The sequence below is a fragment of the Xenopus tropicalis genome, chromosome 10 (genome assembly GCF_000004195.4).
Source record: "Xenopus tropicalis strain Nigerian chromosome 10, UCB_Xtro_10.0, whole genome shotgun sequence".
Classification (NCBI taxonomy): Eukaryota; Metazoa; Chordata; class Amphibia; order Anura; family Pipidae; genus Xenopus; species Xenopus tropicalis.
In genome coordinates, this window is record NC_030686.2 from 20,864,664 (window position 1) to 20,878,595 (window position 13,932).

Below are 13,932 nucleotides of genomic sequence, written 5' to 3' on the forward strand. Positions count from 1 at the left end.
AATAAAGTGCTGTCTTGTATAAAAAAGGGCATTGACTCAAGGGGTGAATACATATTTTTGCCTCTTTATAGGTCCCTGGTAAGGCCTCACCTTGAGTATGCAGTACAGTTTTGGGCTCCAGTCCTTAAGAAGGATATTAATGAGCTGGAGAGAGTGCAGAGACGTGCAACTAAACTGGTTAAGGGGACGGAAGAGTTAAACTATGAGGTTAGACTGTCGAGGTTGGGGTTGTTTTCTCTGGAAAAGAGGCGCTTGCGAGGGGACATGATTACTCTGTACAAGTACATTAGAGGGGATTATAGGCAGATGGGGGATGTTCTTTTTTCCCATAAAAACAATCAACGCACCAGAGGTCACCCCTATAGATTAGAGGAACAGAGCTTCCATTTGAAGCAGCGTAGGTGGTTTTTCACGGTGAGGGCAGTGAGGCTGTGGAATGCCCTTCCTAGTGATGTGGTAATGGCAGACTCTGTTAATGCCTTTAAGAGGGGCCTGGATGAGTTTTTGAACAAGCAGAATATCCAAGGCTATTGTGATACTAATATCTACAGTTAGTATTACTGGTTGTATATATAGTTTATGTATGTGAGTGTATAGATTGGTAAGTATAGGTTGTGTGCTGGGTTTACTCGGATGGGTTGAACTTGATGGACAATGGTCTTTTTTCAACCCTATGTAACTATGTAACTATGTAACCCAGCTCTGTCTGTCTCTCTATTTGCAGCTCCTGTAGGAGGGGCTAAGCACTCAGTGGGAGGAGTCACCGTATGGTCCCCAAGCCAAGGTCTGTGCCTCAGACTCACAGTTAACATGGATCCAGCCTTTGCACCTAGCTATTGGCAAGCATCAGTCTGGACTCTGCACAATGATGGGTGTCTCTCTGATGCCTGAACATTATGGATATTTATTAAAGAAAAATATAAATGTGATTTTTACATTCAATTTCCCAGATTCCCTGTTTTATTTCTGCGCAGAATATGAATATTTCCAAGGTTCTTTCCCTACATCTCTCCATAGGATTTTATACACAAGGACCTTACAAGCTGAGCGGATTCTCTCCCGTTTCTTCTCACCCGTGGGCTTTTTTCAAACACAGCGATGTCCTGGGCGGCACCGGTTTCAGGAAATGGATAAGAAACCAGACTTTTGTGGAACTTGTGCAGATGTGTAGCTTCTTCATAGAGACTTTTTCTATACTGTTTTTATAGCTGTAGTTTATATGTCCTGTCTTCATGTTGTCGGACTTTTTCAGTTCAACCCTTGGAGGTCCAAGCTTTGGTCAGGGCCCCCCTATAACTCATAGCAAGGTTACAGACAATTGTGTATTTGCCATAATTTCTAGAATATATAGGCAGCAAATAAGGTTTCAGCCCAAATTTCACCCAAAGTGGCCTTCAAGCTGGGCTTTCAGGTCTATCTAGGAGAGCAAATGGCCATTCCCCCCAGATCTCACCGTAACTGGGGTTCAAGCTCCCCGCGGGGGGCCCAGTCCCACAGTTTGGGAACCACTGATTTACACCTGTCATGTGATTATAGGGCTGACAATTTCCCATTCTCCAAATGAACTTCCAATCAGCTTCTGTGACACAAACGCACCCTGTGCCATGTCCTGTCCCCCACGCACCCCACAGACTGAGAAATGCTCATTACTATAATATAGTATAGCTATTCTACTTCTATTGTATAGAAACTTAGCACAAGCTTTTATGGGAGAAATATTGCTCGCTTGTGCTTAGAAATCCCGCGCCTTATAGCGCTAAGTGTTTGCCTTTTTGTTATTTTAACAATTCTGTTTATTGAGAAAAGTGCATATAATGTACATACATAAATTGGTTGGTCATCATGGTTGTACAAGTTTCTCAAGGTTAATTTTAATACAAAACTAAATAAACAATAAACATGACATTCTGCACTGAAATATGTCTACCGCGTATTTATTTCGGGTGATCTTGTGTTATAGAGCGATGAGTTGTGCTTATCAATTCCCCAGTGGTGGTTTGTGCAATGCTTAAAGGTTTTGTTATAAAGCCATGGGGGGAGTGCCTTATATAGAGATAGAGAGAAAGATGGTAGGATATCGGGTTCCTGCAGGACCTCTACCTTCATTCTTCTATGTCTAGCCAGTCACCCCATACTTTTTGGAATTTTTTAAGGCAATTCCTTCTCATGTATATTAGTTTGTACAATGGGGATGCCTTGGAAATTATATTTGTCCAGAATGTTATTGTGTGATTTCCAATGCAGGGCTATAGCTTTCTTGGCGTGCATCAGTAGAATTGAAAAGAGGGTGCGCTGTGCCCTTCTGGGAGTTGTCTCTTCTACCTGGTTCAGGAGAGTTATTGTGGGGTTTAGGGGCATTGTGAGGGATATCTTACTTTGGATTGTCTGGGTTACTTGCCTCCAGAAGTCTTGTATCACTGGACATGTCCAGACCATATGAAAGTAATCTGCTACTGGGGCAGAGCATTTTGGGCAAATTTGTGAGATATCTGAATTCATTGCATGTAGCCTTTGTGGAGTGAGATATATTCTATGCAGGTAATTTGTCCCTGTTAGATATTATGCCCTCAAAGCAGGAGTCTAGGATATCTTCTCATGTTTCGGCATCTAGTGTGGGTGTATCTTTTTGCCACTTGGAAAAGGCTTTGGTTGCTGGAGATGGTCCGGCTGAGATTAGGAAGCTATAGAATAGTGATAGGGGCTTTCGGAGATCAGGTGTGTGGGCATATTCTTCCAATCTCCTAGGGGTAGTGTCTATTATTTGGGGTTGCAATTGGTGGCTAGCTGCGTGTCTCAGTGGTAGATATCTAAACAACATTTTGTTAGGCAATGAGTATTTTTCTTTGAGGTTTTGGAACTGTTTGCCTTCTGTATATATATCTTTGATATACTTGATACCCCATTTGGCCCAGGCTTGTGGGTCTGGGACAGTGCTAAATTGTTCCAGTTTTGGGTTATGCCAAAGAGGGGAGTATTTGGAGCAGTGGGAGGGGGGTCTGGGAAAAAGGTTAAGTGCTATGTGCCATGCTCTCACCATTGTGGACATTAGTGGAGTGGCTTTCGTTGTATATTTTGTGCCTCTATAGAGTAAGTTTTTGAGCTCCTCAAGGGATCCGATTACATGCGCTTCTAAGATTGTGGATTGGTTTTGTTCAGAGGGGGAGGCCCATCGCCATGCTGTAACCAGTTGGGCTGCCAGGAAATACAGAAATAAATTTGGTGCGGCCAATCAACCTTGTCTTACTGGGAGATGGAGAGTAGCTAGGGCAATAGTTATTCCAGAATAGTGTTATTTCAAGGCTGTGGAGAGTTCTAAACACTTTCTTTTTAATCATTATGGGGGATTGCCTAAAGAAATATGTCAGTTTTGGGAGTAGGACCATCTTAAAGAGGTTTATTCTACCATAAAGGGAGAGAGGTAAGGATGCCCATGCCTTGATTTTTGACTCAGTGAGTTTGAGGGTTGGGACCAAGTTTAGATCTGCAAATTTTTTTAGGTCTCTATGGATCCAGATCCCCAGATATTTAAAGGTATCAGACCAGGTTAGACCCTGTGTTTGCGTGGGTGCATCTGGGGGTCTAGGGTCTATAGCAAATAGTATGGACTTACTCCAGTTTATCTTGAGGCCCGAGTAGGCTGTGTGAGCAGTGATGTTGCTAAGTGCGGCTCTGATCGCTTTGTCTGGGTTCGCCAGATAGAGGAGGGTGTCATCGGCATACATAGAGATTACTTCTGTGTTGCCTTTTACCTTTAAACCCTCTACCTCAGTGTCTGATCTCACCCGGCATGCCAGGGGTTCCATGGCAAGGGAGAAGAGGAGAGGGGAGAGTGGGCAGCCCTGGCGGGTGCCCCTTTTTATAGGAAAGGGCTGTGAAACCTTAAAGTTTGTTCGAACCCTGGCTAGTGGGTTTGCATAGAGTGCCTTTACCCATTGGATGTAGGTTAATGGGATGCCAACTCTTTTCATTGTGTTCCATAGATATGGCCATTCGACCGAGTCAAAGGCCTTTTCATTATCGAGTGAAGCCACTATTCTATTTCCTGCATTCTCATGAGTGATGGTTAGATTGGTGTACAGTCTCCTGATATTTATATCTGTGGACTTGCCCGGGCCTTTTTGTTATTTATAGTTCACATCTTCCTAAACAAATGGCATTTTGCCTGCTTTTCTTTATGGGGGAGGCAAATACATTATTCCAATTCTAATTTCAGTTGTCAGTTGTGTTTCATTCTGTGCTGTCTGACATTTTGTAATTAAGGGGTATCTCACCTCTAAGTTAACTTTTAGTATGTTCTAAAATATCGTGCGCTTAGCAAATGTTCATATTTTTATATTATTTTTTTAAAGTTTTTGAATGATTTACCATCTTTCTGCCTCTCTCCAGTTTTCAAATGGGGATCCCTGGAAGCCAAAACCCAATGACTCTGTGAGGCTACAATGTTACTGTCATTGCAGATTCTCAGAATATCCCCTGCCCACATCATACTAACAGGTCAGTTACAATGGTGGGGGGGGTTACACTGTGTGGCTGAGTGGGCCAGCATGGCTGACACTTTTTGCCCCTGTTCATATCTGGGCTATTAGAAATAGATCTTTGCACTGGGCATTTTGAGGCACACGTTTATTATATTCAGCCTGCGGAGCTGTTAGAGCAGAGAGAGGTTCCTGGAGTGGAAGAGGCTGTGACTGGGCGGCCCGGCCGGGATACCTCCTGCTCTGTGCTGCATCTGGGTTTGCAAATGAGCCCTAAAGACTCCTGCAATTGTGCCTGGGGGGCCCCACAAGATACAAACTAAATACAATGTTTCCCACGCTCCCATCATTGTGCGTTGCCCCAAGTATACTGGGAAGTAGGGTTAAAGCATTTCCCCTCAGTGGTGGGTGCCATGACCGAACAACCCTACAGCCAAAAACTGTAGGGAACCATGTGACATTCTAGTGCTTTATTTTTGTCCAATGACGACACATTCTTCTAAGTAAAATAAATGTCCCACAGAAGTAAATCCGCAGTCTGAAGGAAATGATGGCGGAAGAGTAACTGAAGTGCAGATTCAGCCATTTGGGGAAATGGGATTCTCCTATTGCAATTCTACGTTACAGATTCACATAGATCTCACTCCTTTATGGGCAATTTTCGGAGACACAACTAAGGCTGCAGAGGCAGATAACGAATGAGCAAACACCATTTCAGCAGTTAGTAGAAAGGCCGTATTACACTGTTGGATCTCACCCCAACCCCCAGCATTTGAAATGATGTTAAATAAACTTGATTTTGCCGATCGTATTGACTGGTTGGAAGCTGCTCCCAGTAGAGAACGCCAAGTTCGGAATTTCTTTATTAAATGGACCCAAAATGTGCAAACATTATTCTCTATGTGACAACAAGAAATACTTGATACATTTAGGTTCCCCAAACTGTCAGCCCCTTGTGGCTCTTACTATCAAAGCTCTGTTCCACCCAGCCGGCTTATGCCATAGTGCTGGAAATACCCTGCCTTAAAATTGGTCTTTATTTTTGTCGTTTTTTGTTTTTTTTAAAGGAGAATGCAAGTCAAAATTTAAAAAGCATACTGCCCAATAGTCCTCCTATTGTTTAGTAAAAGTGCCACACTTTTGGCTCACCTAATCAAATATTTACTCAGTCACACTTACTTCACATTTTCTAGAACAGGCAGCCATCTCTAAAAAGGTAATCTCCCTTCCTTTCCCTCCTTGCTTTATACTGTTTCATTCCCTCCCCCCCCTCTGGCAGATCCGCTTCTGATTGGCTGGTGGGCATGTGTAGCTCAGAACAGGAGACAGGATCAAGTTACACACATGCTCAGAGAATAGGAAGGCTGCCGCTGGCACCTACAGGAAGGACAGAGAGATTTCAGTGATGTCACTGTAGTCTTCACACTACTGTAGGCTGCCAGCACCATATCTCAGAGAAGCAAGCAGGGATCTGGGAATTTAGATATGCAGTAAGTACTTAAAAAGAATGCCTTTAGACTTACTTTTAATTTATATTAACCTTTCATTGTCCTTTAAGTACATTGAAAAACACAGAGGAGAAAATGATACCTTGAAATAAGTTGGAACAGATATTGCCAAGAAACTGAATGGAAGACCTTTTCTAGACCCAACGATAGTAGCACGGAGGGAACAGCATTCCCCCTGGAGAGATGTACAAGATTAATCATATGACGTATATTATCCATTACTTGCCCATGTGGGATAAACCCTGCTTGATCTTTAATCCGATAAGAAAAAGTTTTCGCTCACAATTTTAGGTCTATATTATGTACCGAGAACATGTTTGCATTAAGTCTTGTCTGTATTGGGCCTGGGAATAACAGCTGTATAAGCTCGTTGTGCTTCCTGATCGTAGGTGCCCTTCCCATTCATTATATCATTATACTGAGATAAGAGAGCGGGGAGAGAAGCCAATTGCTTAGAATACTTTGCAGTAAAGCCATCGGGGCCTGGGGATTTAGTGAGCTTACGTTGTTTTATAGCATAAAGCATTTCCCCAAGCTCAATAGGTTTAGGGATCATTTCTCTCTGAGACTGAGATCATTGTGGGAAAGGGATCTCTGTAAGGAAGGTGCCAATCATTTTCTGGGGAGGCTTCGCCTTCTGTTTATACAAAGTTTAATAAAAACGTACTCAGCCTGAAAACTATAGGCCTGTTAGTCTGACATCAGTAGTAGAAAAACTTTTGGAAGGGGTAATAAGGGATAGGGTACTTGAATACATTGCATTTCACAATACTATTAGTTTGTGCCAGCATGGTTTTATGTGTAACAGATCTTGCCAGACTAATTTAGTCGCCTTTTATGAGGAGGTGAGTAGGAACCTCGATGCTGGAATGGCAGTTGATGTCATCTACTTAGGCTTTGCTAAAGCGTTTGATACAGTACCTCACAAAAGGTTAATGATCAAATTAAGGAATATTGGCCTAGAACATAATATTTGTAATTGGATAGAGAACTGGCTGAAGGATAGATTACAAAGAGTGGTGGTAAATGGAACATTTTCTAATTGGACCAGTGTGGTTAGTGGAGTACTGCAGGGGTCAGTCCTTGGTCCTTTGCTTTTTAACTTGTTTATTAGTGACCTGGAGGTGGGCATAGAGAGGACTGTTTCAATTTTTGCTGATGACACTAAATTTTGCAAAACTATAAGTTCCATGCAGGACGCTGCCGCTTTGCAGAGCGATATGACAAAATTGGAAAACTGGGCAGCAGACTAGAAAATGAGGTTCAATGTTGATAAGTGCAAAGTTATGCATTTTGGTAGAAATAATATAAACGCAAACTATCTACTGAATGGTAGTGTGTTGGGGGTTTCCTTAATGGAGAAGGATCTAGGGGTTTTTGTAGATCACAAGTTGTCCAATTCCAGGCAGTGTCACTCTGTGGCTACTACAGCAAATAAAGTGCTGTCTTGTATAAAAAAGGGCATTGACTCAAGGGATGAGAACATATTTTTGCCGCTTTATAGGTCCCTGGTAAGGCCTCACCTTGAGTATGCAGTGCAGTTTTGGGCTCCAGTCCTTAAGAAGGATATTAATGAGCTGGAGAGAGTGCAGAGACGTGCAACTAAACTGGTAAAGGGGATGGAAGATTTAAGCTATGAGGTTAGACTGTCGAGGTTGGGGTTGTTTTCTCTGGAAAAGAGGCGCTTGCGAGGGGACATGATTACTCTGTACAAGTACATTAGAGGGGATTATAGGCAGTTGGGGGATGTTCTTTTTTCCCATAAAAACAATCAGCGCACCAGAGGTCACCCCTATAGATTAGAGGAACAGAGCTTCCATTTGAAGCAGCGTAGGTGGTTTTTCACGGTGAGGGCAGTGAGGCTGTGGAATGCCCTTCCTAGTGATGCTGTAATGGCAGACTCTGTTAATGCCTTTAAGAGGGGCCTGGATGAGTTTTTGAACAAGCAGAATATCCAAGGCTATTGTGATACTAATATCTACAGTTAGTATTACTGGTTGTATATATATAGTTTATGTATGTGAGTGTATAGATTGGTTAGTATAGGTTGTGTGCTGGGTTTACTCGGATGGGTTGAACTTGATGGACAATGGTCTTTTTTCAACCCTATGTAACTATGTAACTATGTAACATCTTCTTGGGTAGTGGTCCTCCACACCCCAAACAATGGCTCAGCTGCAAATAAAGGCACAGATTAAAGTCATCTTGCACTTCACATAACATAATACTTCAATTACAGATATATATATAACCGCTTCACGGGTAGTGTTCCTACACTCACCCTGGACAATAGCATAGCTGCGAAAGGAAAGTGTAAGTTAAACACATGCATTGCAGCTTCTTTAAATTCCAGTCTCTGGGAACTTTTCTCCCACAGGAGTACATAGCAACAAGAATCAACCTCCCTTGAGATATCAGACATAGGACTGTTGTCCCAAATAGAGAAACCATTCCACAATGTACAGTCACACCATGTGGAGGAACTGGGCTTTGGTATCCTCATAGGAAATATAATACTTTGGGTGAGGCATGTCCACCCATTGTTCATCTCCTGTGTAGGTCTCCATATAAAAGTACTTAGGGGAACTGTATTTTCCACAGCTCTTTACGGCATTCTTGAGAATGTTGTATCCATACCACCACTCTCGCTCAACAGACCTAATGTAGGCCCAGTCCTGCTTGCGCCTCACCTCTTCTGGGTTTGTGAGGCAACTTGGGTGCATTTTCTCCTTGCGCAGGATCTCCTGAATCACCCAATCTTCCAGCAAAGCATCTACCTTCTCGTAGACCCACAAAGGTGCGTTGGGCATGAAATAGCCCCATGCCCGGTGCACTTGGAAATTAATGACCCTCGGGATCCTGGATACAGACACGAACACAGTGGGGTCTGCCCATCCGGGAAGGACCCAGAAATCTTTCTCCTCATCTTTAGTGATGATAGGAGGAGCCACAAAACTAGCTTTATTCATACCTTTTTCATACTCCTCCCAGCCGGGAGCAGTATCCTGAAGAGATTCTTCAGCCACCTTAGGGATATTAGCAATAAGCCCCTTTCCACTCTCCAGGGGCAATTCTCCCCATTCAAACCGGAACATCCCCGGTCCACAACAGTGCTCCCCGGGGTCACTGGCAGTATCACGGGGCATCACGTCACATCCTAATGGCCTCACGGGCTCACTAACCGTGGTACGCTGACAAGCACAGCGCAATTGCAACATGTTTTCAGGTGAAGTCCCTCTGTCACTTTCAATAAGCGAGGAGGTGGATTGTTCCCCAACAGTAACTGGTGCCAAAGGTAGATCCCTGAATTCAGGAGCTACAGGCAACACATGCTCCAGTTTGCCAAAGGAAAACCTGCTCCAATCAATATCAGAGGACACGGCAGGCACAGTCTTTGGGGCAACCACATCCGAAACTACAGGGGCAGAATATATAGTCACAGTCTTTCCTCCAATGTCACTCACCGTTACCTTGCGGTCCAAGATGACCCCTCCTAGGGCAACTTCAGGGCTAGACACAGCCTCTCTGGGTACTGCCACTCCAAAGCCTTTCTCCAGAGCATCCAGCTCACTTACATCCGCCACCGCGGTCAACAGAGGAGGGTGATTGGCATCCATCTGTGCTCCTTGGGTGCTCCCTGCATCACTCTGGCAGGAGCCTGAAACACTTTCAGATGTATAGGCCGCATCCTCTGATGTATCACTCCATAATGGGTCCCCTGGCATTGAGAGTCCTGCATCAGAACTTCCTTCCGACATTGCGGTCACATGAAAAGGAGACATAAATAAGTCCGGGCCCACACATTCATCATTGAACCCATGACCCTCTTTAGCTGGTAGGGCCTCCTTGGGTTCCGGTTTAACTTGGGCAGAACTCGGGCCGGCACACACATCACTCTGGGGAGTTAAGGGTGCTTCTAGTACAGAGGCCGCAGTTGCTGGCACCTCTGGGATACACACCTCCCCGCTCTCTATGGGACCGCTGACACACTTTACCTCTTCCGCCTGCGGTGGTAGTTCTCGCGCCAAATGTGGCAGCGCGGGCTCAGTTTTGAGAGACACACTTCCAGGGTCATCTACCTCCGGCTGCCTAATTGGATTTTGCGCCAAACACTCCGGTGCAGATTCAATATTTAGTACAGGGTTTTCAAACACCTCTGACACTCTGTGCAACTTGTTCTCCCCCTCAACCGGGTTCACGGCAATAGTAGTGGAAGCATTTTCTCCCTCACTCTCGGGTACTTGCATGGCCACAGAAACAGTCACTTTTAACACTTTCACTTCAGTCTCAGCTTGCAGTTTCTCGGTGCACAACTTGTCGGGCTGAACTGTAAGTGCGTAGTCCACTGACACTGGTAATTCACTACCTGCTCCATCAGTTGGGGAACACAGGGTTTGCACTTTTGGGGAGTCCTCCATTGCGGACACCTCCGGAGCAGTCACTGGCTCAATCTTTACTGCAAAAATATTATTCTTCTCTTTAGCCTCTATCTCTGCTCCCCCTGGTGAGTTTTCCACCAGGCAATTAAGGGTAGCAGTAGTTTTCTTGGCCTTTGCCTCCCGGGCCAGACGTGCGTTCCTAACCAGGCGTGCTGCATATCTGATCTCTTTTGATGGGGGTTCGCCTGGATAGCTATATATCACAGGGCAACCATAGGGGCAAAACCCTTCACCAGGCAAAATGGCATAGGGCCCATCATAGTCATACACATTAGCTGCTGCTCTGTATAGCAATGTTACATGACCAGGTCTGTCAGCAGGTCTCCTTGCCACCATTTGGAAACCATTCAGCTTTGAGTAACCGCCCAATAAGCATTCTATTATGCCCCAATTACGATTCAGGGGCACAAAGTCTAGTGCAAAACTTTGCATGGGGTTAGTACCCACTTCTATAGCCCATTCAGCCACTTCATATGGGTCTATGCAAGGCATTTTGGCACGTTTTGTCACACTGCTTCAGTGCTTCTGATGTGCCACATATATTTCATGCACAATTACTGTTAAGAGACGCAGCATGCAGGACCAAGAACCACAGAAGTTCCTACCAGCGTCTCTCTCACAACACAATACCTGGTACAGGCCCCACTTTGGCCGCGCCAAATGTAAGCTTATAGTAAATTAGCCCTTTAATTACCACAAGCTACACCGTATTTTACCCAGGATGAGACTGTATCCTTCAGGGGTGAGCCCTCGCTTGATATGGAGGCCAGGTGGATATGTGTTGTATTTCTCAATAAATGGGCGCCAGTGGTTCTTAACATTGAAACCATGAACTGTTTATTTACACAGCCACTTAGGAGTAATTACAGAATAGGCAGGCAGTAGCATTTCACAGCATAGGCAGTACTTACAAGAATATGTCACACTGACCCTTTAGCTGCAGGGCACAAGGGGTTAACTCCCAGCTTTCAGGTATATGCTTCCAGTGGAACCTGGGTGATCACTATCTAACCCTAGGTCTGTACACTGTTACCCTACTGTGGGCAGTATTACACCCGGCTTATAATGCCTCTACAATCCTGGTTGGAGCAAATGCGGCTCACTAAATAGCCCTGCCTGTCTATCACACCTAGTGTGATCTATAACAGGAACTGCCTATTCTTTCTAAAGCTACCTATTCAGAGTAGAGCTCTCCTCTTGTGGAGAGAGCTCCACAAAATGGCTTTTTGCCTCATGGCTGCTCAGCCTTTTATATCCACAGTGACACCTTATGGCCAAACTGTGGAAATACTTACTTCCCATTACATTAAGGACCCTTATAGCTGTCTAGAGAACTAGGGGACCACAGAGTGGGAAAAGGCATAATTTACCAGTTCCCTACATTACCATGGAGGGTTTTGCACTTTGGAAGGTTTCCCCTTTTGAGGTAAGAGTTAATATCCTTTTGGCTTGGAACAATGCCTTTGCAATAAACATCTTTGTATGTAGGTCCAATGAGGGATTGAGGTCAAGTGCCAGGAGACATTTTCTGGCGTCACCGGGGCCCCATTCAGGAATTTTATTCATTAACCAATCACATACCCCGTCCCAGTAGGCTTTAAGGTGTGTGCATCCCCATAGTGTGTGTACCAGTGTGGCTATTTCGGCTTTACATCTAGGGCAATAGGGAGAGCTTAGTACCTTCATTACATGTAGTCTTTGGACTGTGTAGTAGGCCCTATGTATTGTATAGAGTTGTAGTAGCTTATGCCTTTGGGAGAATGATACTATCTTTGGGGTATCCAGAACCCAGTCCCATTGGTCATCCTAGATTGTCCCTAGTTCCTCTTCCCAACGGGCTCTGGAACCTAGTTCGGTGTCGCTATATACTGGTTTGCTGAGCAGTTTGTACAGGGCAGACACCTTGCCTTTTTGCATAGGATTTAGCAGACTATCTATTACCTGGGAGTTGTTTACCTCAAGGCCTGTACCAGACCAGCTTGTTGTTAGGGCTATCTTGAGCTTGTGGTAAGTTAGCCATTGGTTAGTTGGCAAATCCCTGATATTATGCAGAGTCGAGAATGGTATGGTTTGGCCGTTCTCCCATACGTCTCCCAAGGTAGTTATTCCAAGGGCTAGCCAGACTTTAGAGGGGTTACATTGTGCCAGCTTGGGGAGGATAGCATTTTGCCATATTGGCGTTTGTGGCGGATGGCCTGTATATTTTATCAGTTTATGTGCAGTGGACAGCACCGAGCATTGTAGCGCCATAATTGGAAGGTGCTCATTGTTTTTTTGCTTAGTTAGCAGGGCATGCCAAGGTGTTTCCATGCAGTTGGTTGCTTGTGACCACAGCTGGAAGAGTGGGGGTGAGAGCTCTTTGTGGATCATAGGGGAGATGTGAGTTAGCTGCGCTGCTAGGTAGTACATATACATGTCTGGCAGGGCTAGTCCTCCTTTGTCCCTAGGTCTCATTAGGGTGCTAAGGCGGAGCCTTGCTCTCGAAGTTCCCCAAATGAATTTGGTAAATTGCGAGTGTATTTTGGTAAAGGTTTTCTTGGGGATTCGGATAGGGGAGTGCCATAGGATATATAACATCTTAGGTTGTATAAACATTTTTATCAGATGTATTCTCCCTGTTGGGCCTAGTGGTAGCGTTTCCCAGGTCCTGAATTTCTCCTGAACCCATAGGAGCAGAGGGTTTAGGTTAAGTTCTGTGTATTTTGCAATAGGTAGTGCTACCTGGATGCCAAGGTAGGTAAATTTGGTGGTGACTTGTAAGGGGCAGGGCTCCCAGGGGTTGCCTCTGTTTTTATCATCCACTAGGAAAAGTGTTGACTTGGACGTGTTGGTATTTAGCCCTGAGATTAGGCCGAACTTGCCCATGAGTTCTATTAAGGCTGTTAGCGACTGGCCCGTATCTCCCAGGTATACTAAGGTATCGTCAGCATATAGCTGGATTTTTTCAATTGTACCTTTTAGTTAGCCCCGGATTAGTGGGTGCTTACGTACTGCTTGGGCAAAGGGCTCAATGGCCAAGGCGAAGAGTAAGGGGGATAGCGGGCAACCTTGCCTTGTGCCCCTGGAGAGTGTGAAGTTGGAGGTACAGAGTGAGTTGATACGCAGGGTGGCCCTTGGGGACTTGTATAAAAGCTGGACCATTTTTGTGAACGTTGGACCAAAGCCTAGCTGTTTCATGACACACCATAAATATGGCCATTCCACCATGTCGAACGCCTTTGCTATATCTAAGGCTGCTATTGCTCTGTTGCCAGTGTTGCTGGGTGTGAGTGATAGGTTCAAGTAGAGCCTTCTGGTGTTCAGGGCAGTTGTTTTAGTAGGTATGAACCCTATTTGGTCTGGGTTAATTAGTTTTTTTAATTACTTTGTCTAGTTGGGATACCTGCTGTTCTAGCTCTGTATGTGCAGCTTTTGCTTGCTGTTTATATGCTGAGATTTCTGCTGATATAGAATTGCGGAGATACACTTTTAGTGCGTCCCAAAAGGGGCATATCTGGCTTGAGCTTTGGT